The 26,414-nt window shown below is 44.1% G+C and overlaps 1 protein-coding gene and 1 pseudogene across 1 annotated transcript in view; one reads left to right on the forward strand and one right to left on the reverse strand.

The window, feature by feature from the left end:
- The window catches only part of FARS2 (phenylalanyl-tRNA synthetase 2, mitochondrial), a 388,891-nt gene that overhangs the window by 330,072 nt on the left and 32,405 nt on the right, over positions 1-26,414 (reverse strand). The gene's annotated exons all lie outside the window — the stretch shown is intronic.
- Positions 9,326-9,962, forward strand: LOC116762755 (annotated as a pseudogene).

Raw genomic sequence — 26,414 nt, forward strand, 5'->3', positions numbered from 1 at the left:
ATCAGTACGGATTCATTAATTTTAACAAAGTCACCAGACTAATGTAAGATGTTAATAACCGGAAGAACAATGTGAGAGGTGTGGAAACTCTTTGGATTACCTTCCCAATTTTTCTATATATCTAAAACTGTTCTAAAACAAAAACTCGTATGTATATTTCTAAAACGGCAGTGTTCAAGGACTGATATTTAATAAGGCTGATAATTTTTAGTACTTTATCGGGATGACTTTAAGTGGGAAAAAAAATACACCTTTGCTGGCATTTTCACAGTAATGGCACTGAACAATTTAGGGAGAAGTGACACCGCATTATGTTGAGCCTTCCAGCCTGTGAGCATGTCTCTCCCCCTTTGTTTAGGTCTCTGATTTCTTTCATCAGCATTTCATAATCCTCAGCATAAAGCTCCTACACGTGGTTTGTTAAATACAGTCCTATTTCCTGAGAGTGACGGTAAATAGTTTTGTGTCTGTACTTTCGGTTCCCACACGTTTGTTGCTAGCATATAGAAATGTGATGGATTTTTATTTGTTGATATTATATCCTGAGACCTTGCACAACTCACCTTTTAGTTTTAGGAGAGTTGTTTTGTTTTGTTTGTTTTTCATACATTCTTTGGGATTTTCTGCACAGACAATCATATCATCTTCAAACAGGAATAGTTTTCTTTCTTCCTTTCCAATATGAATGGCTTTGATTTCCCATTCTTGCCTTATTGAAGCTGCTAGAACTTCCAATACAACGTTGAACAAGAATGCTGAAAGCAGATATCTTGGCCTTGTTCCCAATCTTAGGGAGAAAACATCCCGTCTCTTAGCATTAGATATGATGTTAACCGGAGGATTTTTACAGATGCCCTTCATTAAATTGAAGAAGTTCCCCTCTATCCCTAGTTGGCTGAGAGTTTTATCTTGAATGAGTACAGGATTTTGTGCAATAATTTTTCCATATCAATTGATATGATCACATGATTTTCTTTCGCCAGCTGATATGGTGGCTTACAACGCCTGGTTTTCAAATACTGACTTAAGGTGAGTTTTCTAAGACAAATAGGACTTCACTAGACTTGAATATAAAAGCATTTGTGTTCATTTGCTTAATGTCTATTTATCCTCACTAGACTACCACCTCCATGGTGACATGGATTATTTATATTTTGTTCAACACTATATACCCAAAAACAAGCCCAGCACCTAGCACAAAAGAAACACTCAGCAAATATTTGTGGAAGCGGGGTAAAGAAAGAACAGAATGTACGAGTGCACAGCCGTCAGGGTATGTGCACATTAGTCAGCCAGGGAAACAGAAGCAGGTTACGCTGAGGAGTGGCCAAAAGGCAGAGTCCCCACCTCACAGTATATACATAAATTAATTCAAGATACATCACAAAACTACTGACCAAAATGTGAAGCTTTTAGAAGAAAACATGTTAGAATATCTTCATAACTTGGGAGTGGACACAGGTTTCTTAAAACATAGCAATAATCATGAAAGAAACCACTGGCAAGATTGTATTTGAAAATTAAAATTTTCTGTTCTTCAAAAGACATCTTTAAGAAAATTAAAAGGAAGCCAAAGACTGGAGAAAAGATTCGTAAAACATGAACACGGCAGCTGTTGACATATAAAGAACCCCTGCAATTCAATAATAAAAAGACAAGGAGTCACAATCACAGAAGATATGCAAATGGCTGATAAGCACATGTAGAAGTGCTTGACATCATTGGTCAGACACACACTTTTGTCTGAAAGAGTGTAAAATGATACAACCGCTTCAGAAAAAAGTCTGGCAATGGATCCAATAATTTGAACCCTAGGTATTTAACCAGAGAAAATGTCTACAGAAAGATCTGTATGAGAACATTCATTGTAACTTTACTCATAGCAGCCCCAAAACAAAAAGAGCCCAGATGCTCATCAACAGGAGGATGGATAAACAAACAGTGGTGTGTTCCTACAAGGGAGCACCATTACACACACACACACACACACACACACACACACACACACAACCCCTACTATACACACAATAACATGGGTGCATCTCAGAAACATGATGATGAGTGAAAAGAAACAAGTCACAAAAGAGAACATCCTGAATGAGTCCCTTTATGTAAAGCAGTATAACTGATAAAACTAGTCTACAGTAGAAAAAACTCAAAACAGTGCCTTCCTTTGGAGGGTGGAGGTGGAGATTGATCTTTGAAAGGAGCATGAGGAAGCTTTTGGGGCATTCGTAGTGTTTTACATCTTGAGAGGGAGTTTGAATTACACAGGTGTATCCATCTGTCAGAACTCAATGAATGAATGTATACTTAAGACCTGTGCATTTCACTGTATGTAAATTTTACCTTAAAAGAGGATTGTGCTAATTATATGCATCTAAGGAAAGTCTGCAACTTACTTTGAAATCTATCACACCAAAAAAGATGTGCTGTTGGATGGACAGGGGACAGATGATTATGTGGCAACGTGAGTGTTATTTAACAGGTTAATGGTAAGAATCAGGTGATGGCTATTCAGAAATTCCTTGTAAAACTTTTTCCAATTTGTACTGTATGCTTGAAATTTTTCAAAATGAAACGAAAAAGTGAGGAAAAAAGTAAAACTGGATTAGATCAAGAATACAATGGTGCCACACAAGAGTATGGGTCTAGCTTTCAAATCCTATGGCTCTATGGAAGAGGCTTGGGGTGAAAATTCAGGAAAGTGGGGTGTAGGCCCTAATGGCACCACAGCATTTACTTCTATATATCTTATAAACTGGCATTTCATGCAAAATAGTTCTAAGGACTCCAACGATGTAAAGAAACACACACACACACGAACAGAAAATCACTGCTGGGGATGGTAATGAATTTTATCTGCACAAGCACCGTGAGCCTCAGTGAGTAACAAAGTACCATTACCGTTTTCAGGAATGGCTGAGTAAACACGCACAGTGGTGCCTCCTCTGTACAACTCAAAGAAGTGAACAGGTGACGGGCCATCCCCAGAGCCAGCAGGAGGCGGACCAGGCCCAGGGGCGGCCAGTCCACGGCGCACCCTTCCACATGGCCCACGTCCTGCCACGATCCCAACACCCTCCAGAGTCCTTTAATGTTGATGTCCTAGTTATTTGGTGACAAGGTATTTGAAAAATAAGGTCTGAGCTTCATATGACAAAACGCTTTAGCCACAGAAGCACATTTTCTTCACAGCCGCCTGTGAAGGATGATCGGTCTGATTTTGACGTTTATTTCAAATTCAGATTCTACTGTATGACCTCATGAGCCGTGGAGATAATTAATATAAATGTGAAAATCTCAGGGTGAAGTGGGAGAGCGGAGGAAAAGGAACATTCTTAAAGTTCAGGCCACTTTCCTGTACCACTTTACGGCATTTAGTTGTCTGTTCCTCTCAAACACAACATTCAAACACTAAGCTGAAATTCCTCTCCTCTCTGAATCTCTGTCACCTGCTCTGAATGAGGAACACGTGAACCTCGTCTACACGTGCGTGTCTGAGAAGCTGCGGGCACACTGCTACTGGAAGGAGCCCGGGGGGTGGAACTTCCGGAGTACAGGGGCCAACAGGCCTCCCTGCCTGGAGGGAAGGAGCCCCCTGACAAACATACTCCTGGAAACTAGCAGTCTTCCAGTCTCCGCAGTCCTGGGTCTTTCCGATATCCTTCAAATATCAAAATAGCAGCTCGCCTTAAAGAGTTTTCACCTTTACAGCAGATCAAAGAAAAACATCTCTGAAGGCTGCTTATTGTTTTACTGACCACCTCTTGCAAAAGGTCTGGTGGAGAAACAGATGAATAATAAAAGGAATAATCACAATGACATTGTGATGACTACTGCTGCTTGAGTCACTAACAGGGCCCTGCACAGATATCACCTCGACTAGTCAGCAGCACAGTTCAAGAAGGATATTTTGTAGAAAAGGAAGATGAGGCTCTACACGGGAAAAAGGAGTCCTGGCGAGAGTCAGAAGCCCAGGTCTAACTCCAGAGCCCACAGTCTTCCAGCGACTCGGAGAATGGATGAACTTCCACCGTCAGACCGAGACCAGCCTCACTGCACCTGCTTCCGGCAGGCTGAGCAGAGTCTACCCTTTGGCGCAACACGTCCCTCGACACAGATGGAGGCTGCGGGGAGACGCGCGGCCTCCCGAGCGGTCACTCGAAACCCGGGCCCCCTCCTACGCCACCAGCTCACAGCCGACGCAGGGCCCGCCTGCCCAGCAGACAGCGAGTGCGGAGCGCGTTCCAGAGGGCACCACGGGCTACTCAAGACACGAGGAAAGGCCAGACGGCCGCCCTGAACAGAGGCGGAGCTTTGTCACCCACGCGGAGCTCTCCTTCCAGGCCCTGCGCTGTCACAAATCCCTTGCCGTTGCCCCTCCGGGCTGGCGACATCTCCTTCGCCCTTTACTGCCCGGATCTCCGGTGCCCCTCCCCGGGGAAACGAGGGGATAGGGAGCCAGCACTGCCCACGGGGAGCGAGGTCTGTGCCTGCAGCTGCAGCCAGGCTCTCCACGGGGAGCAGAGGCGGCGGCCTTTCAGAATCACGACCACAAACGCAGATAAACTGAAACGCAGTGGCTTCCGTGACACTGGCTCCAGACAGGGTCCGTGACCAGCACCCTGCACAAGAGCTCGCCCCCTCCCTGGGACCGACCTGCCTCTCTCTACCTTGCCGACACCCTCAGCACCTGCAGGCCCTCATGGTCAACAGGCCTGCCATCTTTCTAGATGGTTCTTTTCCACTTTAATTCCTATTTCCCTGCTTGGTCCTCTTTATTTTTACATTTTACCATAAATTTGTATCCTTGTTGCAAGCTACCTTCAATTATTTGAGTTCAGAGAAAGGCAGAACATAAACAGTAATAACTGCCAGTTTCTTATCTGTACTGGGCTGGAAAAAAAGGGATAAATAAAATAGACTTGGTTTTTTTTCATTTTTTCTTTTATTATATCTATGTAAGAATACTCAATTTCTGTGAAAGGACCTGAATGGCCCAAGTAGAATCACAGTATCACATTGGAAAGAACCTTAAAGATCATAAAGACCAGCTTGGTCATCTTGCAGAAGAGAAAACTGAGACCCAGAAAAGATTCAGCTTAACAGAGATCACGACGTTCTTGACGGGCACTCCAGCACTTTACAGCATGACTTACAGGCAACCAGCACTGTCAAACATGGAAAAGGGATATGCTCAAACCACCTTTCCTGAGCCTCCCCGAGATTTCCATGCATCAGTTGATGGACACACATATCCCACTACTTCATCAAGTAAAGCACAGCAAGCAACAGTTCCATGTTGCCAAGCAACATTTATTTGTGCAATTATTTAAATATTGCATCATATTTACTAATATTTGTTTCTAAAAATGAGCGGAGATGGAAACCTATAAGTGCTGATACAATGCAACTGAGACAAAGATGGACATAATAAGTGTATAAAAGTGATGCCTCACGGTCAACTGGACAGTTATAGGATATAAACTGATTGCCTCAGCGTGCAAAGCTAAGAGGGAAAAATGTAAAGAATCCCAGACACCAAGACCACAATACCTAAAGGTTGTCCAGGCGATAAGGGGAAGTGATAGAAAACTTAAAGAAGATGACAGAAATATGACATGAAAACTGGCCTCAGAAGAACATTCCAGGGCTTCCCTGGTGGCTCAGTGGTTAAGACATGAAAACTGGCATCAGAAGAACATTCCAGGGCTTCCCTGGCGGCTCAGTGGTTAAGAATCCGCCTGCCAATTTAGGGGACACGAGTTCGAGCCCTGGTCCAGGAAAATCCCACATGCCGCGGAGCAACTAAGCCCATGCGCCACAACTACTGAGCCCACGTGCCACAACTAAAGCCCGTGCGCCTAGAGCCAGTGCTCCGCAACAAGAGAAGCCACGGTGATGAGAAGCCACGCACGGCAACAAAGAGTAGCCCCCAATCACCGCAACCAGAGGAAGCCTGCGTGCAGCAATGAAAACCCCACGCAGCCAAAAATTTAAAAAAAAACAAAAGAAGATTCCAGTTACTCAAATACGGAGAAGGAAACCATGGGTCTGTTCACTAGGTGTACAAACAGCTTACTACAGAAGCATTTATCAAGAGAGGGTAGCCAGTTCCTTGAAAAAATAAGAAAAGATAAGACAGCATCAAACTCTACATCACTAGTTTGTGCCTCTACCCCTTACAAAACTAGCACTGATCACTCCTTACTTCCAACAGTATCAAACAATCTAGTCTGCTGATTATAGGCAGTACTATTACTGACAGAAGCAAAATTTGAGCTACAAAATTACCAATATGTCTATTAAAACAGTTATCCATAAAAGCTGGATTTTAGTTTAGAACCACTGAAATCATTATTTTTTAACTCTGAATTTCGGTTTCCCAGTATCACCAAGCTTTCACCTAGAAAATAAAAAGAATATACAGTAATCTATTTAAAAATTTGCTTTAAATAAGTTTCCAAGGCTTCTATTTTAACACGTTTTCCCTAAAGTTGTACTTATTCTACCAAAAATAGGACCAGATACCACCGATTCAAAACAAGGAAATGTGTTGATTTCCAAAAACCTTTCTACACAATAAAAGGTAACCTGCAGTCTCTAGGTAACTTACGAAATCATTTCTAACGGAGAACAGCTACTTTACAAGCGATCATTTTTTTAAAATTTTAGGATTTTAGCCCATAAAAGAACATAAGACACAAAGCAATGGAGCATGACTGCTAGAAGGAAGAAACCATAGTATTATTGGCTACAACACAGCTGTGTATCTAGAAGGCTCAAATGAGTTGACTGATAACTATCAGAACAGATAACAGTTTGGTGAAGGGAGTGAATTTTAAAATTTTAGAAATCAATAGCATTTTTCAATCCCAACAATAACCAACAGGAAATAAATCTATCTGGAAAAAAACATCCTCTATAATAACAAATATAGAGAGGGGCCTGTTTGAAGCAAACTATCAAAATTTATGAAGAACCAGGAAAGAAGAGCAGAATAAACAGAGATCTGCCTTGTATGTATGAAAGACTGAATGTATAATGCCAGCTCCACTCCAATTATTTTAATGTAATTCCCAATAGAAATTTCTACAGGGGGAGGGGGATGGTTAGGAGAAAGACTTTAAAAATAATCCCCAAGTTCATTTGAAAAATTAAACAAGTGACAGAAGCTAGGAATTTTTGAAAAATAATAAGAAGAAAACAACAATAATGAAAACTGGCACAAAAACTGACAGAGCAAACAGATTCTGAGATATTTGAAAACTTAATATATATTCTCATTAACCAATGTATCAATAGCAATAGCATATATAAGAAACAGTGTTAACAAATTGACTAAGTAGTTGGGATAAAAATGATCTGATCTTCACTTCATCCCATGTGCCACAATAGACTGTAGAGTTCTATTATGTTTAAGAAGAATTTTCAAAAAAAAAAAGAATTTTTTTAAAGAATTGTTTTTAAAAAACGGAAGAAATATTGGTAATTTTTCAAATGATCTGTGGTTAGGAATGACTGTTAAACAAGTAAATAAAATAAACGAAAGATAAATATATTTGATCCCATGAAATGTAAGACTTTTGATGTTTACAAAATATCAAAAAATTTGAAAGGTTAAAAACAATTGGGAAACATTTCTGCACTGAATGACAGAGTCAGCCACTGTTTACTTGAGCTCTGGTACAGAATATCAGCTCTTTGAAATGCTGATGGTTTTTCCGCGTCTGACACCACATAAATAGCCTCTTCGCATCATTTTAAATACAGATCTGGGAAACACAAGCATATATTTTATTTCAAAAACAAATCTGGGCTTTTGAAAATAGTTTTATTTGCCCATAGATTTATGAAATGTCATACACACGAAGAAATTATCTTTGGTTTGAGAAACACTTTGAAAAGACTCCCAGCTTCCAGTTACACGGGTATGAAATAAGTCTCTGAGACTTTTAGAAACCATCAACTGCCACGTCTTTGTTCTTTCAGAGAAAAAGCGCATCTTATTTATCAGTATATCTTGAGAATGATATATTTAGAACTAAGATATTTTCCTCCACTGTGAGCTTTCTTACCAAAACAACCTTACCTTTTGTGTTGTTTTAATCCCAAAGGAAATAGTATGTGATAAATAAAGTCGACTGAAAAAAATGCACAACGTAAGAGCTGTGAGTTAAGTTTCATTTGGGGCAGAATGAGGACTATAGCCCAGGAGGCAGCCGCTCCGAGAGCTCTGAGGAGCTGCTCCGAAGAGGGAGGGGGGTCAGGATGTGTGTGATTTTGGTGAAGGGGGTGCGTGCAGTTGAGCACACAGTTCGGCAGAAGGTTGCTGCTGGTCACGAGGAGCACACGTCTCCGTTAGTGACGTTAGTGCTTTTCTAGATACGAAGAGATGCAAGAATTGGGCTCATAAACTCTTCTCCTGGAAAGATCTAACTCTCTGAATACCTGTTCTGCCAGTTTCCCCAGAGCACAGAGGGCCTCATTCCTGATCTCCACCCTGAACTCCTTTCAGGGGGCGATGAAGGTCAGCGACTGTAGTGGCCAGTGACTTCATTCTTACAGAAGCAGATGGTGAGTGACAATTTTTAGTTGACAATAAAAAGAAAACATGATAGGGAAAAAAAGTTGAAAGTTAATGGTTCAACTACATTTACGCCTCTGTCATTTTTTCATATTAAGTCTCACAAGAGCTCTGTGCTGAAGCAGTAGGCCCACTGCTTCTCTAGATCTGCTCTAGAAGGACACTCAGCAAGCGGGGACAGCACCTCTGAGTTCAGCCCAGTCCGAACGATAAAATCTCCTGTCTCTCTCTTCTCTGCAAAAGGCAAAACACCTGTCCCAAAGGTATGAAAAGAATGGAGCTAAATGCCTAGGGCAACCTCTGGTGACTACACTCACTGTATATAAAAGTACCACCACTTAGTATTCGACAACGAGACTAACTAAAAATTAGTCTGTGTTTACATACCAAGTGTTAAATTTTTTACCTTCTACTTTGTTAAATATGATATTTGCATTGATGACTGGTCACCCAGTTTCCCCATAAACTTAAATCTCTGGTAGTAATAGTGAAAAACTAATTCATGACAGTTCTACACATCGAATCACCCAATGTAATTCTATGTCACCTAAAAGCATTGCTAAGATATTAAAGAAAAATGATTTACATCATAATTTCTAATTGCTCAGGAACATGTTGACTTTCACCTAAGAATGTCTGTTCAGAAGAAGCAGGATTGGTTTCCGGACGCCCAGGGGTCGCGGCTGCTTGGGCCGATCTCCAGCTGGCGCAATTACAGGCCGCGCAGCAGCAAAGATGAATGGAGCTCTGGGAAAGGCGCTGTGTCTGAGGAACGACACCATTTTTAAGTAAGCCTTTTCCCTCTTGAGGTTCAGAACTTCAAGAAAGAATCCCATCTGTTCTGCAGGCGGCATTCTGCCGAGCACCGGTGGCGCTACAGGTCACAGCCCACGCGTGGCACTGGGAGATGCAAGCACCTAGCTAAAGCACAAGAGCCCAAGAAGAAGAGGGGAAAGTGGAAGTGAGACCCGTTAACTCGGGGACAGATGATGAACATGGGGTTTGAAACTTCACCTGTCTGCAAATGACACGGCCCTGGCAGAGAGTCATGCCCAGTATGTTCACAACCTCTGCAACCATCTCTCCATTAAAGTCGAGGAAAGTTATGCGAGGCCCACCAAAACCATGGAGGTGTTGCAGTTGCAGAACCAAGGCGGCAAAATGCTCCTGGACTCACTTCTTACCACCCATGGGCGAGTGGTTCAGATCAGCGGTTTGAGCGCTACATGTGCAGAGATTTTCTTGGAAATAATTCCAAAGCAATCGTCCTGAAGGAGTCAAACTGTCAGTGAGGGAGCACACTGAAGAAGACTTCAAGGGAAGGTTCAAAGCCCAGCCAGAACAGGAAGGACTGTTAGCCAAGTTGAACTAACGCACTGCAGACCCTTTCATGCCAGCACTGGTGATAATGAGTGCCAAGGGGAAGAGCTTCCTAGGTGGCCAAAGTCAAGCAGGAGACCCTGACTCTCAATATCGTAAGTACCCATCTCCACAGCCAGGAGTGCCTCCTCTGCTCTGTGGAGGAGTGCTTGCCAATCGTCACCACTTTCCTTTGAGCCAGCCCTAGGTATCTTCCATCTAATAAAAATCTGCTGATGATGGACGTTTGTGTGTATGAGAGAAGTCACTCCATGCTGTCAAGCAATCCCTTAACTAAGGGATTCAGTTTCTCTTTGCCTGGTGCTTTAGCACATAAGCATGTTCCCCTCCAGTATGTCCTAATCCGAGTGAACTCATCCTTTAAATCAACCCGGCATGGAGTTCCTTTAGTGAAGGAGACAATCATAACATAAGTAAACCCTCTGTGGATAGAAGGCATAGGGAGGGATATTTTGTATATGAAAAAACCCTCCAGATAGGATCAGGATCTGTCCATAAGTGGAAAAAAAAGTACCTTGTGGGGTAGTGAGTGACCTGTCATAAGTATGCAGGTAGATGTTACATAACTGCAAATTAGGGTTGCCTGGAATGAGTTTAAGCAAAGAATTAAAGGTTGATCTTGGTCACGTGTCAGAAAACTACTACTTGTGAGCCAAATCCTATCAACTGCCTATTTGCTTTTTAAAAATAATTTATTGGGGCTTCCCTGGTGGTGCAGTGGTTAAGAATCCACCTGCCAATGCAGGGGACATGGGTTCGAGCCCTGGTCCAGGAAGATTCCCACATGCCGCGGAGCAACTAAGCCCGTGCGCCACAACTACTGAGCCTGTGCTCTAGAGCCCGCGAGCCACAACTACTGAAGCCCACGCACCTAGAGCCCATGCTCGGCAACAAGAGAAGCCACCGCAGTAAGCCCGCGCACCGCAAAGAAGAGTAGACCCCGCTCGCAGCAACTAGAGAGAGCCCACGCGCAGCAACGAAGACCCAACGCAGCCAAAAATAAATAAATAATTTTTAAAAAATAATAATAATAATTTATTGAGGTGAAATTCATATGTCACAAAACGAACCATTTTAAAGTGAATAATTCAGTGGTATATAATGCATTTGCAGTGTTGTGAAACCTCTATCCAGTTCCCAAAGCCCACTGCCTGTTTTTGTAAACAAAGGTTTATTGGAACAGAAAAAAAAAAAAGAAGCAGGGTTTGAAATCATTTCTATCTGAATGACATATGTGCATTTAATTAAATCAATTCTAGATTTTTAATACTGGTCAAAAAAAATAACATCAATACCTAACTGTGGGACACAAAGCTTAAAAACACATCTATTAATAGTCTTATGAATACAGCCCATCAAACCAGAAAGCTGCAACACTCTTAAGAAGAAATATGGACACAAAGCACTGCACGTGGTCTCCCGGCAGGTCACCCGTGGATCTCTCCCTCCTTGTTACTCCCACTTCCCTTGGCCACGGTTTCCAGGAGAGCACCTGTTCCTCTCTCTGGCCTTGGTCCTCACAAAGGATCAGATCCCGCAGGAGTGAAATGGACAAGGAATTTGCAAACGTGTGAGTCACTGACAGCAATAAAGACCCGAGATGAGGACGCTGAATTGGAAGCAGGAATTCCTGACAACCACACCTGACAGTCACACGTGCTGGGGACTGATGTTCCCACAGGTCAAGAGGCAACAGATGGCACGTGACTCAGAAGCAGCCTTCCGTTCCAACGACTTCACGTAAATCACTAAATCGTGATGGAAATCATCAAAAGGCAATATCAGATCCTAACCTTAATTTATAGAGAGAAAGCCTCTTCTGGAAACAGGGTTTATACACAGCCGGAGCTGGATGGCAGTGGACAAGGTTCCACACCATAAGATGACACGGCTCATCTGTCAAGACTGCAAAGTTTGACTGAATAATTGCTTTTACCTTGAGGAGATACATTAGTTTTTAATTTTTTTCTCTGATATTAAGAGATACACAATTATTTTATGTTAAAAAACAAACACGGAAATACAGAAAAGAACAAAGAAAAACATTTTTTAACTTTATCCTTTAAACCAAAGCACCAGAACTATACACAATTTCATACTTTAGACCACCTCTTTAAGACAACTCAAATGCCCAGGTGAGGCAGAGATGGGGGGACGAAACATTAGCTGTTCTCTGTCACAAGGGGTTCTTCGGCGTAAAGTTCTGACACCCTCATACTACTCCACCGCCATCTCTGCCATGGCCACCACTCATGCTAATTTACTGAAAACCCATTATTATATCTGGAACTATGCTAAGCTCTATATACACATTATCTCATCTACCGTTAAGTCAATAGACTTGGGAATTTTAAGCTGTACTACCAGACTTTAAAAAAATTAATCTAAGGGCTTCCCTGGTGGCGCAGTGGTTGAGAATCTGCCTGCCAATGCAGGGGACACGGGTTCGAGCCCTGGTCCGGGAAGATCCCACATGCAGCGGAGCAACCAGGCCCGTGAGCCACAACTACTGAGCCTGCGCGTCTGGAGCCTGTGCTCCGCAACAAGAGAGGCCGCGACAGTGAGGGGCCCGCGCACCGCGATGAAGAGTGGCCCCCGCTCGCCGTAACTGGAGAAAGCCCTCGCACAGAAACGAAGACCCAATGCACCCAAAAATAAATAAATAAATTTATAAATAAAAAATTAATCTAATATTTTTCATAGAAAAAGAATACATAATAATAACATTCAAATGTTATGAAAGGGTAAGCTGTGAAGAACAAACTTCTACTGCCTCCTGGACCGCCCTATAAGCAAGTTTCCACGCTATACAACTGTATGAATCTATACACACACATATACCCCCAACCCCACGGACTACATTTTTATGCAAATGTTAGCATCTGTTCTGCACCTTATCCTTGTCAGTTAACTTATACAGAAGATACTCCATAGAAGTCCAGTCGCGCACGTAGATCTACTTCATTCTTTTACGAGGTGCAGGGTATTCCATCATATGAAAGCCCCACAATGTATTTAGCCACTTCCCTATCGAACATTTAAACTTTTCCAATTTCTTGCTAAAATGAATAAATCTATAAACAACACCCTTGTTCACATGTCTGCATATACACAAAAGCATTTTTAGGATCAACTCCTAAAAGCTGAACTGCACGGTCAAATGGTTTATGCATCTTAAACTTGAACAGGTAGGGCCAAATGGATTTCCCCAACGGGAGTGCACTGGTTAGGAGTCCCACCAACGGTGTGTAAGCGTCGGGCTCCCTGCACTCTTTGTGACACCGTGCATGATCAAACCATGTTACGCCTGTATTGCCCAAGAGGTCACTGAAATGAAGTCACATGAAATACTTTGCAAGGGTTTTTTTTTTAAGTCCTAAAACACTGTCGTTCAAATCACCATCCATGACATCCAAGAGTTTAAAATATATGAAGCTAGAGCTCTGCGGTATTCACAGTGACACAGAGAAATACATTTATAAAGGAGCGTATGATTAACTAGAGGACAGCCAGAGAATCCCACAGACGTGCGAGAGGAGGAGGAGCAGCCAACGCAGAGAATGATGGGGGACGCGTCTACGGGAGAGGTGAGGGCCCGGGCGGAGAGTCAGTGATGGATGCGTGAAGGCTAGAGAGCCAGAAAGGATTAGGGAAGACACAGCAGATGGTGCACAGACCAGATGAGCGAAGGCAGAGTTCAAAGTCACAACAGACACTTAGGTGGTGTGCTGCTGGTCTGACAGCTCGCTGGGCATGGCTCAAAATGCCAAGGGGCCAGTCAGACAAGTGAAGCAAAACGGCCGCCAAACAGCACGGTTTCGCAAGTAACAGCTGCCAATAAAAATTTCTAAAACTCAATTGTAAGCAGAGACCAGCAATTCAGAAAGGCACCCTCCTCCACTCTAGGTGATCATATCCTTGAAAAGAGGCTCAAAACCTAGCAAGGCAGAACTCTCCTCACACATTTTCTAGACTCACTCTAGGACCCTCCTGAAAACATCTACTTAATATGATCGTGTTGCTCAAAACAAGTAGATCGGAAGCAACACTACAACTTCACCACTCTGTGTTCTGTAATCTTCTGATAACTGCAATTCAGTCTTTTCAAAACGGAGACAGCAGCAAACACCAACAAAAATAAGAGCTTTGAAAGGAAAAGTCCTGGGTTCAAATCCTAAACCTGTCTTAACCAGCAAGTCAGTTAATCCCTTGAAAACACGATGCTGTCTTCTGCAAAACGGTTATAAACGCGATGCAAAGTGAGGTAACTTTCCATAGACATATAAATATATCAATATGCATACACATGGCGTCTCAGAGGGTGCCTGGCACACAGTGGGTGAGCTCTATGCACAAATTTCTTTCTTCTCCCTTCCCACCTGTTTCAAGTAAAATCAAAATACATAGCATCACTTAAATATTGACTCTTCCCAAGCACATGGTTTAGTTTCCTTTAATTTCACTGACAGAATTCCATCAAAACAGAACAAAAAAGTACTTGGTGAAAGAAAATGCCTAGACAATTAAAAAAGTAGAATGGTACATTTTACAAGTTACTAATACCAAAAAAACCAAAAAAAACCACAACAGAAAACCCCCAGGTATTTTGAATTAAATTTTAAAAATCACATCAGAAACTCAATGTTAGTACAGCATTCTTGATTTGGCCTATAAACCTGAGAACTGAGTCAACTCAGAATTATTCACTTTGCTGAATAAAAGCAAATCTAGTATCTGCTCTCCTATATTCCTTATTACTGAACCACTGTGGTTTTAACCCCTTGTCCTAGTTGGAACCATCTTCCCCTGTGAGCACTGACACACCCTTGCCCTTCACACTTTATGAGCTCAGGCACGCTCGCACAGGCAGAACACTGATAAATGGTGTTGAAACCACGTAAGACTGCCTCTGTTTGCATTTCCTCTCTGACCCTAAAGCATCTTATACCCAATGTAACACAGCTGCGTGCCCTTCAGGTGCACGAAAGTAAGGTTCTCTGAGAGCATGCTTTTGGATAAAGCACTGTTGGTTAATCTGAGTAGCTCAGCTACTTTAGGTACATCATCAATCATCAAAACCAGCCAGAAACTGCTAGAGTAGCATCTTCCAAACTTCACATAAATAAATCTGCAGGTTTTCTAACATTCCACACTTTCCATTAGCCTTTCTATGCTCTGCTCATTGCTGTTTTATAACCACATACTTCTTCCCATTGATTCTTAGCACTTCATATATTGGCAGGAAACCACTGCCAACCTGGTATAATGTCATGCATTTATGCAGTGCTTTTAATTAAGTCACTCTGGCACCTCCTTAGCATTCTGATGAGGACAATGTGTCACCTTTCTTGACGTCGAGGCAGCTTAGTTTTCTGTGCATTTCTGGTGTCTGCCCAGGGCTCTCCACACAGTAGGCGCCCAGGGTCCGTCGGTCACCAGAGTGACGCAGTCCTGGGTTTGATTCCTGGCTCCAGTACTTTGCAAACCTAACCTGGAGCCTGACAAATCATGTTACCTCTCAGGACTTTAGTTTCTTGTCTGAAAAATGGGGGTGAAGAATACCCATTTCACAGTTTCTGTGAAAACTAAATGAAATAATGTATTTAAAGTCATTTGCCGAATAGCTGGCACATAAGGTCTGAAGAAATTGTACATGACTTTCACTGAACCACACATACATCCTCACACAAGTTCTGAGACCACAAATTACACTGGTAACAATGGACAATGGGTTCAGAGTAACGCCCCCTTTAAGACCAGGAACAGAGGTAGAACCCGCCCTGAGAAGCAGCCAATGTTCTGATATTCGCCTGGACCACAGGGAATATTCTCCACACCTTGTTTTGTGGTCTATTTCTGTCCATATTGATCTCACACTTCCTTTAGACCCAACCCTACTGTGACCCAGTAACAACCAATGTGGGAGTGGGGCAGCTAACCCCCAGCTCTCCCTTACATACATCCTTGTATCTGACCTTCCACTCCTGGACCTAAGATGCCAAAGTAACATAGAGATGAACGTCCGTCAAGTTAACCTTCAGGGTCAGATAAGAGGAAATCCCAGCCACCAGGACGGCACTATTTTTTGAGCCCTTTTCTGTGATCAGTGAATCCTGAGAAGTAAAACAGGTTCAGCAGGGCAGGCTGGACATGGTGAAAGCAGAGCCATTTAAATGCTCCCAGAAGATGTGAAACATGGGCTCCGGTTAACCTCTCATTCTGAGTATCTACGTACAAAGCACTTTAAGACTACAACGCATCCGTCTAATAAACACACTTTGAAAGAGGAGACATTAAAATGCAGACCACCACAATTAAATCAAGTAAACAATACAAAAGAGAAAATTAAATCTTTTATCCAAAGATGGCTGACTGAGGTAGATACCTCAAAACTTCAGAGTTCATAAGAAATGATGGTCCCACAAATATTCGACAGTCTTTAATAAGATGATCAGCGAACAGTATTGACCTAATAATGCTAACATCTGTACAATCTTTCAGAAGTTACAACGTATATATGTTCACATGCTCACATGTTCTTACTATTCAAATCTAACGACCCCATCAGAGTTAATGAATGAAGATATCTCTGGGGGAGCCTGGAGACATAATCCAAAGAGATTTGTTAATGAACATGAAATTTCTTTGATGCCACGTTTCTGATTTTTTTTCTAATCCACAATATCCCTGTACTTGTTGTAATCATGCCTGCATGATAAAACCTCCATAATAATCTCTAAATTATGGAGTTCAGAGCGCACACGGGTGGTGAGCACATCGCAGTGTTGGGAGGGTGGAGAGGTCCCACTCTACCACCCTGCCCCCTTTCCACACGTTCTCCTACGCAGCTCTTCCATTTGGCTGTTCCTGAGTTATATCTTTCATCATAAACCCGTAATACTGAGTAAAGCACTTTCTGAGTTCTGTGAGCCAACCTAGCAAATAGTTGAACCTGAGGAGGGGGGGTTATGGAAACCAAAGATTTACAGCTGGTTGGTGAAAGGTACAGGTGGAGACCCAGATCGTGACAAGCATCTGAAGGAGGGGAAGTCTGGTGGGACTTAGCCCTTCACCTACAGGGTTTGAGCTAACGCCAGGTAGTCAGTACAGAATTTAATTTAATTGTAGGACACCCAGCTGGTGTCCAGAAATTTGGAAGAAGAAAATGTATTTGGTATCACAAACGTTATGACTAAAAACAGCTCACAAGCACCTCAACCACGGCAGGACAGCAATTACAGTCCATTTAGAGACACAGGTGAGTTCATTCTAGATGTTCATAATTTTGGAACATCACTCTAATGTTGGGAGAAACTGAATAAGGCAGAGTACATGACTGATTTTGGAAATCGGCATCCTACAGAAACTTAAACATACTGTACCAGCTGGTCTACATCAAATTGCAAAAGAGTTACCTTCTATCAACTTGTTTATGAGGCCATTGGCCAGGACGGCCCTGTGCAGATGTTCATGATTTGATGGAAGGAAATGAAAAGCGTTCCTTCTGACAACATGTCAGGGCCCCTGCTCTAGAATCTGTGATCGTTCTGTCCAGAATAAATGTCGTTTCAGTCACCAGCACAGCAACTTGGGCTTCCCCTGGGGCTACGTGTAAGCCCTGGATGCAGTGAGTTGGAGCTCAGAGAGACTGGGCCCAGTAAGCTCCCCACTGATGGTCACGTGACATAAATAATGCCGTACTTAGCAATTCTGGACAAAGGTAACCATCATGTCAAAAAAGAATGTGCATCCTCTAAGTTGTCATAATACTTAAAAAAGCATACCTGGGCTTCCCTGGTGGCGCAGTGGTTGAGAGCCCGCCTGCTGATGCAGGGGACACGGGTTCATGCCCCGGTCCAGGAAGATCACACATGCCGCGGAGCGGCTGGACCCATGAGCCATGGCCGCTGAGCCTGCGTGTCCGGAGCCTGTGCTCCGCAATGGGAGAGGCCACAACAGTGAGAGGCCTGCGTACCGCCCAAAAAAAAAAAAAAAAAAAAGCATGCCTATGATAAGAAAGAAGTCACACTTCCAGTTCCTCCCTGACACTGAGGATTGTTTTTTCACCTCCACCAATCTGATGCTTTAAAATGTATGCTTTTATATTCACTTCACTGATTACTAGTGATGTTTATAATGTCTTCATATGTTTATTAAACCTTGGACTTCTTTTTTTAAACTGGCAATTCTTGACATTTTACCACTAGAGCGATGATTGTTTTATAACTAATTCATCCATCACATATACTGCACATATTAGAAATATTTGGTCATCTGCCTTTCATCTTTCTCATGGTGCTTAATAAGGAAAACATTTTGGAATTTTTGAAATATTTTATCACAAAGCATAAATCGTGAGAGGCACCTTCCTCAACAAGTGGACATTTTTTTTTCCATAGGTAACCTGAAAATGTATGCAAAATAGTTGTGACACTAGTTTTTCAGAACCTGTTGCTTGAGCTGCACGAAGGTCGTGTGCCCTATGATAAACAAACAGAAATGCCCATGGCCCTGCTCTTCAGCAACTGAGTGACCCTCGTCCTGCTGGAGCTTGGAGGGAGGACACAGCTGAGCGCCCCTGTCCAGGGAGGTAGGCAGAGCGGCTGGGGTCTGCCGCTGGATGGCAGAGGGGGCAGCGCTCAGCGGAACCATCAGGTGCACTTAGCATCAGGGAGCAAAATTAACAATGCATGACTCTAGCAATTTCCTTAGTGGTGATATAAAAGCTGGAAACAGAGTTGCTTCAAGCACTCGGGCACACAGTAGATGTCAGCAATTCCTCTCCCCTTTGACACAGGGGGGAAAATTCAAACATCTACCAGAGCTGCCAGCTTATGAGGGGATGAGATGTCCAGGAGGACCTGATGTGCTAATGTGTCTCTGAAGCATCCAAGCAACACATTCTTTGTTAACCTAAAAGGAATAAACAAACTAAAAAGGAGTACTAAGAAAGGTGAAAGCCATTTCTGATAAATGCTCAAACTTCTTGAGCTCTGCGCCTATGAGCTACATCGACGTACAGGGATGCAGACGTTTGCAGTGCTGCTAACAAACGCCCTCCCGCAGCAAGATGGCTTGTCTCTCAACATGACAATCTAAGGAGGCGGGGAAGTGACAAGGAAACACAGGATGTGTTCTCGGTGGACAGCCAGTTGACATTCCTTCCTCTGAACCCGTAACCTCAGTGCACACCTTCCCAGACATGGGACAGCATCCCAGGGGCCGCCAGCCAAGCCCAGAAAGGCAGAGGGAAGGCTGGACTCTGTCGTTCATTTCATTGAAGTGTTAGGGTAAACAGCTACATTTTCTCCAACACTCTGTGTACAGAGTTGTTCATATACCTATGCTTTGGGTCCCGGAAAGTGTGCTCTTCAGACGTTGGCAGAAGGAAATTCATCTCACCAAAATGATTCAAATGTTCCTTCACCGACATGTTCAAAAAACTTAGAAGGAACAGAACAAGAACTGAGAAAGGGAAGAAATGATGGTTGAGAGGTGGGAGGATCCACATTTTCACATAATAGCAGAATGAAATGGTGACAAACACACTGATAGAAAATCACAGTCTCTTCTTCCTTGCAATTATCCCTGAAAAGAGCAGTGACTGGCAGCTAAGGGAAGAGAAAGGTGGAATAGGTTATAAATTAATTGGTAGAAAGAATAAATCCCAGAGGTAACGTCAGTCAGTTTCAAGCAGGTAAACTGTATATGCGTCATCCTCGCTCTTTTATGAATACATTTACAGGACTGTACAGCAGGAGCTGCTGTCACTGCAGAACAAGGGGCAGCGCGGAAAGTCCTCGGTGAGGCCAGCTTCCTACCAGCTCTTCCCTGAGGCCCAGCAGTAATGAGCCCTTCACCAAACTGGTCATTCAGCTCTGTCCTCCCAGGTAGCTGGCAGTAAACCCGAAACCCAGGTGAGATTCTGGACGACAGCTGCTTTCCACCCTAAATATTTATATCATAACAGAAACTCATAATGAAAAGTATATGACTGAAAAGTATGACTTACTACTTGTATAATTCGGAGTATAAGGAAAGCAGGAGCAGGTCTTTGGAGCAACTCTTAAGTCATAATGGAAAAATAGCCCCATCTTCATAAGGCCAAACCTTGGTGTCTCTCTTGGGCAAAGCAGGGCAATCGCAAGACGGCATGAAAGACAGGCTGCATGTAACATCATTCTGTCCATCAGAACTGCATCAGTTTAAATGACCCAGGGGATCTTTAAAATAATAGAAGCTAAAGGGGGAAAAAATAAACCTTTCTTGAGAGGGAAAATATTACAGATTGCAGGAAAAACTTCTAGAATTTTCACGTCTTATGACAATTAATTGTATGCCCTATTCTATCTTTATGAGTATTTCATCGGTACCTCCATAGTAAATAAAGTTGTCCCACAGTATGTGCTGGGGACTGGTTCCAGGGCCCGCATGAATATCAAAATCCAGATGTTCAAGGCCCTTATATAAAATGGTATAGTATTTGCGTTTAATCTAAGCACATCCTAACCTATACATTAAGTCAGCTCTAGATTGACTTAACTAGTACTACAATCATCGATCCTATAGAACTACATACTTAGTCAATCGTTTGAAGTCGCCTAGTCATCATTATTTTTATGGGAGACTAAGTCACACATTTGACAATGCAAAGCCAATAATCTAGTAAAATGGGCAGAATACAGGTAATACAACTAATGACAGTAATAAGGTCATAAGTACTTAAGCTAAGAACTTCCATTAGGTTCAGCCCAGTATATCCCCAGGTCAATTGACCCAGCCTGTTCTATACCAGTTGTTATCTTTAAGGGAAGTGATACTTTGCATTGTACATAAAGTTCACCAAAGATATGTCCAAGTACAAGGCATGGGTCATCGTGACCCCATACAGGATTGAGAAATGAATGTTATCTTCTAAGGAGTTACATGGCTGGCACCAGGAGAAGAAAAATTATCTTTATGGCTGAGCAGGCATTTCTGCCATTGGGGTGGGGGTCTGGTTAATGCACACTGCAGACACGTGAGGCACACCAGAGGGGAGGGAGGAGGCCCAAACAATGGGCAGAGAAAAAAAAACCTGTTTAAATGTTTCTTGTCGTGCCTTAAAACATGAATTGTTTTACCAGATCATTTTCCAATTAAATTTATATCTACTTACATGATTATCTGATGGACATCTGTCTGACCCACCAGATTGTAAACCCTTTTGTTTGTTTTGGTCACTATTATATCCTAGTTCCATAGCAGTACCTGAACTATACCTGTGTTGGGAAGGAAGAAATTTCCTCTACCCTTCTAGGTTCTTCTGGCTGGTCTAAGAATTAAATTGACATGAAACAGATTAACAGGAAAAAAAAAGTTTAAGAACACGTAACATGGGAGAGACCCAGGAAACCTGAGTAACTCACCAAAATGACTGAAGCGCTCAGCTTAAATGCCACCTTCAGCTAAAGACAAAAGAGGGTGTCAGGGGTAGTGGTCTGGAGTGTCAAAGGGGAGAAAGGTAACTGACATGGACACAGAAAAGCACTGTTTGGTAAATAAATGTTTGCTGGGACATGCACAGACAAAGGGACACAGAGTGGACTCTAATCTCTTGCCTTTTCTGAACCAACTGGACCCTAGGACCTATTTATCACGTGGCACTTATTAATATCCCAGCACCTTGTGTCCTACAGAACATCTATGGAAAGCACTGAGTTCACGCATCTGAAATCTTCTCAGTTAATGTCTATGTTCCGGGCAACCCAGGAAGGAACGTGGACCTGCCGTGTGCCTCTGCTGGACCCCAGCAGCCCAGAACTTACCTCGTCCACCCTACCTTTCCAGATGAACAGAATACTGTTTTCACCACACACACAGCTCACTGCTAAATGCACTCCTGACATGTACATTCTGCTCTGTCAGGGCCGGGTCTCCGAAGGTCCCTGCTATCCCGTCCTTCCTCAGCCAGCTCACTTCCACCCACCCACGCACTCAATCCTCACTTCCTTTAGGAAGCCTCACCTTCCCTCCACTCCCCGCAACCTCCCAAACCCCCAGGCCGGGTTCAGGGCCCAGCCTCTTCACTTATCTGCACCATGCACCAAAGTAAAGAGACGCTTCTTTATTACTTGCTGGGTGCTGGGCACGTAATAAATACTTGCGAATGAATCTCCAACTAATTACTGCTCCTGGAGGACAAGCAGTATATCTTATCAGCTTTCTAGCTCTAGCACCATCCAAGCACATAGTAGCTGCCCAATAAATACATTTGTTTAACAAATGTTTATCATCCATATTTACGTACCCAGCTCCTAATATTCCCTCAGGAGTCAAAATATTAACGGCTTGGATAAATTAACGTGTACAAAATAGGAAAGGACTGGCCAGGGGAAAGGGGCTCTTCCACTTTAACAAGTGACTTTTAAACAGACAGCTCAGGCCGAAGGCATCACTCCATGTCTGCCCTCCAGCTCGTAAGGAGCGGAGAGGAGCAGGGAGGCTGCCCTGAGCCACCGCCCTCCTGTTAGATCTGGATCAGGCTCCCCCTAATGCTGTGACTTCTGGGGCGCTAGAGCACCCCAGGCCTGCAGGGCACTGTCCCCTGAGCTGAACAGGGCTCCGTCACACTCAGCGATTCCAGCACTCTGGACAGCTCCATTTCTCTTTCAGGTTTTCAGGTAGAATTTGTGCTTGGGGCCCTGCCCTGCTTGTGCAGAGAAGGACTCAGGGGACTGCAGACAAGTTAATTCACAAGGAACTCTGAAAAGTGCTGCCCACCGTGGCTGGTTGTCTCATCTCTCCCACGACCGAACTGGCCACTCGAGAGACACAGTGTCACCAACCAGAGGCCACAGCCCTGAGCCCGGGAGGCTGTGGAGCCCGAGGTTTAGGGCACAAGCTCACAGGCCGGGGAAGGACTGCAGCTGTGGTTGGGTCGGCTGAGGGCGGGGCTTCATGGGGACGGTGCAGCCCTCCAGCTGGGGTGTCCTGTAGCCCAGGAGCAGACAGGTGGTCATCACTTCGTCACGCTCAAGCCCATCAGTGCGTCCTGGACCGATTCCCACGTGTAGCCCAGGCACAGCACTGACTCAGTCTGCCGGGTCCTCCAGTAGTCGGGGGGTTCCAGTCCCTCCTCGGGGCCCCGTGTATCCATGGGTCCCTCATGATTCCCTCTAACATGCCTCTCACTGGGGTTCAGGGTCAGGAATTGATCAAGCAGGTTTTCACTCTCTATGAACACCAAGAAAAACAAGTCGTATATTCTGCTCAATACCTGCTCACGCAGCCCTCTGAATCCCTTCCCTTAAAAGGCAGGGACCGGGTGACCACTGAGGGGCCATGATAACGTCTGTGGAGGACCTCCAGGCATAACAAGGGGATGCCACGGAAGGCACTCAGCTGGCCTCAGCGCTGAATCCCAATTCTCTCACCAACTAGCTGGGAGTAACTTCTGTGAGTCTGTAAACAAGGGGAGTCTCTAAGGTCTTTCCCAGTAACGTAAGTCTTGGGTCTCTGATCCTATTGGGAAAACAGTCCTTGTCATCACTGATTAGAAACACTGTAAAATTAACAGAGAGTGAAGAGAAGAACAGAAAACAGATGTTTGTTTGTGTGCTGTAATAAAGAATATACCTGGAATGAAAGAGAAAAGGAGGCATTCAGCCTGCTGATGACGGTGAACGCACTGCTGAAGCCACAGTCTGCCGTCTCTCTTGTGCAGGTCAACGTCCTAAAGCAGGTTCTGAGGCTTTAGGGCCTGTGGACAGCGCCCCCCGGTGGCTGCACACCAGTCCTGCCCAGCGGACACCACCTGGAGGAATCTGCCGAGGCCTCTTTCTCTTCCAGGTGGCCGGGGTCCAGCACGGAGTCAAACATCTCTCCTCCGGTGATGTACCCCATGACCAGGAAGAGTGTCTCCTGGGTCTCAACCACCTCGAACAGTTTCAGGATATTGGTGTGATTCAAGGCCTCATGCTCTGGACTTTGAGGAATAGCCTCTGCAGGCTGGAGGGGCTCTGTGGACTCGTTAATTAAAAAGCAAAAGAATGAAGAAAAAAGGAAAAATGTTAAGGAAGAATAAGAAAAAAATAGTAGAGGAGGAAAAAATAACATACAAATTAGACAAAGTAATATAAATTTGTAATTCAACTAAACGGAAGAGTAACAGATCTATACTCTTCCCCAACTATTGCTCCATCTTGACAGAAGGGAGCTGCGGATCTTCGGATGCCCTTGAGCCACGGGTAAGCCCCATGCCACCGGGACCTCCACTGATCACAAGTGTGGGGAGAAGCCCCTGAAATTGAGCCCTTATGCAAATGAGATGTGCAAGATGATTAATCATTAGAAGAAAAACATGTACCCGCTCAAAGTGAGGTGAAACAAGATATAAGGAGACTCCACCTGAGGAGAAGTCAGACTACAGGCAGTTTATCAAGCGAAGCCAGAGCTTAGCAAACAGCCCAGGGACTTTCCTGAGCCGTTTCTTGGAAAGAGAAACCGGTGGGGCCGGCGACCCCTACTGAACACGGAAACAACCCACTCCTTCCCCAACATCATCCCTCCTCGCCCCAGTCCCACCCCCCTCAGTCAACTGGTCACCCTCCTCCGCCCCACACCCGCCCCCATCACAAGCTCTGCTGAATCCAGCTCTTCCATCTGGGATCCACCCACCTCCTTCCATCTCTACTGCCACCCGCTCCATCAGGCCACCATTATCTACGGGGGCTCCCTAACTGGCTTCACTGCCCCCAGGCTTAGCCTCCCCAATCCATCTTCCCCAAAACCAGCAGCAAGATCTTGCAAATGTATAGGTCTAATCAAGTCACTCTACTGGTCAAAGTCCTTCGGTGGCTCGTTAATACCAAAAACGTCTCTACAGATAAAATCCACATGCCTCGCATAATTATAAGGCTTGGAGGCTCACAAATTCTGCTGTCCATTGAGATCTGGGAAGCGTTACAATTCCCAGTGCTGCAGCAGACCCCGCACCCGTGGAGCCGTAACGTCTGCGGGCGAGAGCCAGTCTTCAGCACCACCACCTGCCAAACACACACACACACTCACACTCGCCACCCAGAATCCTCAAACCTGGGTTAGAGGCCATGCCTTCGTGCTCTATGGCAACTTGTCCTTCCCCTGTTATACCACCAAAGACCAGGCGCCGGGTCTGCTGCTGACCTTCGGTTTCCCCTGCCTAACCCACGGCTCTGGGAGCAGGGACATGTCCTCCTGGTGACCACGCATCCCAAGCAGCTCCTAAGGAAAGGGACCGTGATTTCACTGCCCAACACTGGCCTCCAGCACTCACTGGGCACCCAATTTTTTATTCAAGTCCAGGTTGGACCCCTTTAAAACTGATAAATCAACAGTAAGCACTGTGCTCCTGAAAATCTGGGAGGTGGTTCTTCAAGAAGTAACAGCCCAGAACAGGGGGCAGGAAGAAAGAGCCCCTCGCCTTGGAGCACACCCTGGGAATAACCCAACTTTTCAAAACCCTCCTCAATGAGCACATTCCCAGCAGCTACAGAAACGTGCCCGATCTTTAAGTGCCGATATTCCCTCGGTTCTCTCTGCCGGGTCGCTCTAATATTCTGCGCCTCTGTTAACATCTTTTCTGAGTTGGCAACATTGTCCTCAGATAGTAGTGACATCTCCCAGTCCACTGCTTCCCAGGGCCGTTATGAAGCGTACGTGAGAATGTACAGAAAACTCATCTGAAACACAAAAAAATACTCCACAAATATAGGTTATGAGACTTAGTACAGATTAATAGTAAACAAAGCCCAGAAGACATACTTGAATTGTTATACTTTAATTTCTGGGTAAATGGATACTATGAAAGAAACTGCCGTGCTTTAAATTCAAAAGGCACCCTTGGAAGGATTGCAGCTTCACTCATAATCTGAGTTGCTTCCAGAAGATGGTCCGAAGTTATTTGCTTGTTTCTAAATTATCTACAAGCTTCAGACACTGCACACATCTAAAATGCTCATTAGAAGTCAAAGTGCTTTACATGCCTAAATTTGGTTTGTGGATGAATATATATGTGGACTGCATAAAACCCAAAAACATTCAGTAGATCCTATGATGTATGCAAAGTTACTTAAACTGACTTTTACCCCCAAAGAAACCTACAGCGGGAGAATCACATGGAGCCACAGTGGATATATTACATCAATATGGATCAAAAATGCATTACAATTATGGGAGACCGCAGTCTGTGGCTGGCTTTTGTCTCTCATTTTTTTTTTTTTTTTTTTTTTTTTTTTTTTTTTTTTTTTTTTTTTTTTTTTATGCGTTACGCGGGCCTCTCACTGCTGTGGCCTCTCCCGTTGCGGAGGACAGGCTCCGGACGCGCAGGCTCAGCGGCCATGGCTCATGGGCCCAGCCGCTCCGCGGCACGTGGGATCCTCCCAGACCGGGGCACGAACCCGCGTCCCCTGCATCGGCAGGCGGA

This window comes from Phocoena sinus, chromosome 11, assembly GCF_008692025.1.
Source record: "Phocoena sinus isolate mPhoSin1 chromosome 11, mPhoSin1.pri, whole genome shotgun sequence".
NCBI lineage: Eukaryota > Metazoa > Chordata > Mammalia > Artiodactyla > Phocoenidae > Phocoena > Phocoena sinus.